The sequence below is a fragment of the Tiliqua scincoides genome, chromosome 4 (genome assembly GCF_035046505.1).
Source record: "Tiliqua scincoides isolate rTilSci1 chromosome 4, rTilSci1.hap2, whole genome shotgun sequence".
Classification (NCBI taxonomy): domain Eukaryota; kingdom Metazoa; phylum Chordata; class Lepidosauria; order Squamata; family Scincidae; genus Tiliqua; species Tiliqua scincoides.
In genome coordinates, this window is record NC_089824.1 from 174,081,659 (window position 1) to 174,086,850 (window position 5,192).

Sequence of the window (5,192 nt, forward strand, 5' to 3'; positions counted from 1 at the left end):
AATTGGGTAACTGCTAATTCCTACAGTTCTTACCCCTGCTAATTGGGTAAGAGGCACTTTTTCAAGTGGGTGCTCCTTTTTTTAGCAGGGAGAGAGTAACTGTCTGCTGATATTCTTTTGCATCTTTTTAGATTGTGAGCCCTTCTGGGACAGGGAGCCATTTAGTTATTTGATTTTTCTCTGTAAACCGCTTTGTGAACTTTAAGTTGAAAAGTGGTATATAAATACTGTTAATAATAATAATAATACCTCCTATTCTAAATGTGACCACACCATAGATTTCTATTTCATTTCTACACCTCTATTTCATAAAGGCATTATGATACTTGCTGTTGTATTTTCAGTACCTTTCCTAGTAATCTGTAAGAAGAAATTTGCCTTTTACCGCTGCAGCTGCACAGTGAGTTTTCATTTTCATTGATATACCCTTCATTACCTTAAGATCTCCTTCCTGGATCATTATAGCCAGTTTAGATTCCATTCATGTTTATGCAAAGTTGACATTTTTCTCACCTAATGTGCCTCACTTTACAATTACAATTGTAGTGAATTACAATTACACTACACTCCCTGGCCGTTTTATTGCCCATTTGCCTAGTATCCTTTTGGAGCTCTTTGCAATCTGCTTGGATTTTCACTGTCTTGAATTATTTTCCATCAACTTCTACAAACTTGGATATCTCACTGTTCATCCTGACACCAGATCATTTATTAATGTCAAATAGCAGCAGTTCCAACACAATCCTTGGAGATTCCACTGCTTAATTGTCACCATGGGAAAAGACTTCAATGTATTCCTATGCTCTGTTTTCTATTCTTTAACCTATTACTGATCTACAGGACAATTGTGTAATGTAATATGACTACTGGCCAAACTCAATTAATGGCACTGCTATAGCCAAGCTAATTCTGCCATGAATAACTGTGAGTGCCACCTTCCCTTGTTGCTCTTAAGGATTATTCAAAGAGGGGTCAATTGATTAGAGGAATGAATTTTCCAACAGTAGCCATACTGGTTCACAGCTGAAAAAAAACCTTTTAAAAATGCCCCACTAGCAGCCACCTTTTAGAGACTGATTAGCTTATTGTGGCATGAGCTTTCACATGCAAAAGCTGCCTCCCTTCAATGTGTGAAGAAGACAGTGGTGACCCATATTGCTTAAAAATGAAGATGACAAGTTGAGACATTAACAACATCAGAGCATTACTGGAACACTAAACATATGAATAGCCATGGGAGAGCCAGTTTCTGCAGTAAAAAGTTTACTGACTGATAACATTTGTTTCTCTCCATCATGAAACTCAATACCATGTACCTGGGATTCTCAGTGCTCTCCCATGTAGAGACTGGCCAAACTCATGCCCTGGTCTGACCTGTTTGCAGTGTTCAGTAAAGCTATCTGGGGGTGTCTTTACTGGATCAAATAACATGCTATGTTATGAAGGACAGACAGACAAATCCCACACATTCCATCACTGTCAGCAATACCCTTTGGCAGTTTCCATTGGTTGAACATGGCAATTCCTTCTTGGGAAAATGAATAGTCCTAAAGGGAATAATTAAAGAATCCAATGTGGAAACATTGCCATCTCTGTGCATACTCCATGTATGTTCTTAAGGGCTGAAGCATAAATTACAATCATCATGAGGATACTGCCAAAAAAGGGCTCCTTTTCACTAGGGATTGCCATTCTTCCCATAACACATCAAACAACATACTCCAGTTCCCATGTTCACACTCCAAGATCCTGGCCACTGATAATAGAACCTCAGAGATTCTTGATATGAGAGTGGACATAATGTATATGTGATATGCAGTTCTGTATGTCCTGGCCACAAGCAGGGGAGAATAACTCGCCAGTGGATGTTGTTTTTTGCAGCATTACTGTGGCAATGATAATATGTTGGGGGGGGGGGGAGGAATAGGGCCTTCTCAGTAGTGGCACCAACATTATAGAACTCCCTTCCCCTTGATTTATGAACCACTCCTTCCCTGGAAACTTTCCAGTGAGGCCAAAAGACCTTCCTTTTTAGACAAGCCATCTGAGTTTCAGCCTTTCAACTCTTTTACACATCTTTTAACATCTGATCTTTTACAGGCTCAGGGGCTTTATAGAATTGTTTGCTGTTGCTCTTTTTTATTGTATAGATATCTGGTGCTGTTTTTAAGACTATCTATTGTGACTTTTTAATACATTTTTTAAAAAAAATTTGTTTTTAACTCTGATTTCCACTTGATTGTGATTTTGTATTTTTAACTGTCATTGTAAGCTGCCTTGGGTCCCTCCAGAGAGAAAGGTGGCCTAGAAATACAGTAAGTAAGTAAATATATAAATAAATGTGTTCTTGGCCTAGACCAGAAGAATTAAAAAGCAATTAGTTCTCAAGATTTCAGGACTGGAATTAATCGGTGAGTCTTAACATGAACTTCAGTACTAAGGTTTGAAATTGTGGAATGACCAAAATTTAGTCCAGATATCACTGTAATGTTGACAAAGCTGGTTATTTCGCTACTCATTCTCCTCATTTAGTGTCAGTAACTGTATCTGGTCAAGCTTTATCTCCTTCACTGTTGCAGGCAGCTGTTCCCCAACATCCATTTACCAAAGATATTATCATTCTCTGTGATTCATCAAAGGAAAACTTAGTTGGTGGAAGCCTAGAAACCCTCAGGGTTTTGGGGTTTTAAACAATTTTCTACAAGAATGTCCTTTTCTCATTGCCAAGTTCCCTGTCAGGAAAGCCAGGAAGTTGCTCATCCTTAGTCAAAGTCTTGCTTTCCTTACATCTTCTCCCTTCCTTCCAAATTCCCATTCAGTAAGCTCTTCAGGGTTGCTGGATTTTGCCATCCAACCCTGATAACGTGGTTTTGGGTGTCCTGGTTTTGCCAAGTCATCATCAGGAGGGAACACTGTCAGTTTTGCAACAATGTTTTTTGTTTTGTTCTTTGTTTTCCTCCTTTCTGTTCCCCTAAATGTCACTAGCTTTCACTTCAAAATATTCCAGCCTGAATGAAAGCCAGCCCTGGAGAAAGTGGATGACTGTGCTTAGTGTGTGGCCTGAACCTTCAGTTTCAAAATACTTGATCAAGAAAACTTTAGGAATGAGCATCCAGTACTCTGGTTTCCCAGTGTTTGGCTAAGAACACAGTCTCTGCCTATTTTCACTGGAAATGTAGAACTTGATGCCGTTTTACAAACCAAAAGATGTTGGCCACAAAAAGTGGAATGGAAAGTAACCATAGTTTAAATTCAGCTGACTGGTCTGCATTGATTAACACAGGCATTTCTCTGATGGATTCTTCAAATTTTTCATGGCCACAGGGATTGGAAGGCTTTCTAAAAATCAAGTATAAGCTATTAAAGGTGGATTCTTTAATGTGATGTCACCTACTGATTTGTCACAGATTTCTCATTAGATATTTTATATAGCCTTTTTAAAAACAAACACCAACCTGATATTACTTTGAATTTTTATAATTATTTACCCACATTTCCATTATTGTTTTGTATCTCTATAGTTTCTTGTTAGATATTGGGTTTTCCACGGAGACTATGAAAATAGTTAAATAGAAAAGGAGCACTCTGATCCAATTACTGTAAATCACTGTATTTCTCTGAGTCTTTTCTTGTAAAGTGCAATGTAAAAGGATGGTATTAAATACATTTGTGGATAGACTTATACTTGATTATCATAATTGGGGAATCTGACACAATGGGAAAATTGTTTTTCAAATGAAACTGACTCTTCCATTCTGCCACAATCTTTAGAACAGCCATTTTCAACCAGTGCCATGGCACACTGGTGTACCGCATATGGTCCCCAGGTGTGTTGCAGGAATTTGGGAGAGGGTCATTTATCAATAGGACCATTGGGGGATATGAGCCCCTGGCATTGACAGTATAGTGTCAATTGTCAAAAAACTGATGGTGTGCCTTGACCATTTTAGTGCCTTGCCAGTGTGCCATGAGATGAAAAAGGTTGAAAATCACTGCTTTAGAACATCAAAAAGAAAAGATTTCTTAAAAACCACTTATTTACCACAGTGCCAATGCCCATTTGCTGGAGACCCTGGTGCAAAGCCCTGCAGTGGGGGCCCCATGGCGCTGCTATCTGCCCACTGATGGTTCACTGGATGCTACCACTGCTACCAGTACCAGTAGCATACCTAGAGGGGGGTCCCTTTGGAGGCAGCTGAACATGCCTGGTGAGAGCAAAACAGGGTTCCATTTTGCTCTCACTGCCCAGAATGGCTCTGAAGGAGAAGGGGAGGGGCCACTTCCACATCATGTTCCGTGGTTGGCAACCTTCAGTCTCGAAAGACTATGGTATAAGCCTACAGCACCCGGTATTCCCAAGTGGTCTCCCATCCAAGTACTAACCAGGCCTGACCCTGCTTAGCTTCCAAGATCAGACGAGATCAGGCATGTGCAGGGTAACTGCAAAAACTTATTGCTATGACCACCCTCTACTGACCAATACTGAGAATTCGGGGCAACCTGGCCAGGTGGGCCGGGGTCTTGGCCAGTGCCAAATGACATGACCAACTTCTGATCCTACCCCTGATAAACCAGACTATGAGCTTTAAACTATGAGTTAAAATGGCAGCCATGTTAGTCAGAAAATGTGTTCCTTAATGGCTCTTCCTGGGCTCTGAAGATTCAGATTATGCTCTTCATTCCCTGTCATAGCATGACTAAAACATCATTAGTGATGTCATAATGAAACTTCTTAATATATCAGAGGGACATGAAAACCTAGCCCACACAAATCAGAATCATAACTACAAAGTCCAAGGTAGGAAATACCCTAGATGACAATTAAAAAGACAGGTAGTTTTGTAATGTGCTTTATAATTTTCCATTTTTGTCATAGGATGAAAAAATGTTTAACTAGATCAATGAAGCATGCTTTCTAACTCAACCTCCCCTTTTCCAGTTAGACTCTGAAGCCTACATGTGCTGTCTTTTTCATTCCCAGAATTCTTCCTCAACCTGCATAGGTGTAAATAAGCACATTTCACAGAGACAACAAGTGCCTGCAAAAGAAAGTGATTGTGCAACAGATGATGGGAACTTCTCAGCAATCTCTGGAGTGCAAGGGAAACATATTACACCCATTTAAGGAAAACTGAGGCCAGAAATGTTTTACTCCCAACTCATGATTAACAACAGAAAACACTTTCATCATC

At 39.8% G+C, this 5,192-nt stretch overlaps 1 pseudogene; it reads right to left on the reverse strand.

Moving 5' to 3' along the window:
- Positions 1-4,334: 4,334 nt before the first annotated feature.
- LOC136649989 (5S ribosomal RNA) lies at positions 4,335-4,448 on the reverse strand (annotated as a pseudogene).
- Positions 4,449-5,192: the final 744 nt, after the last annotated feature.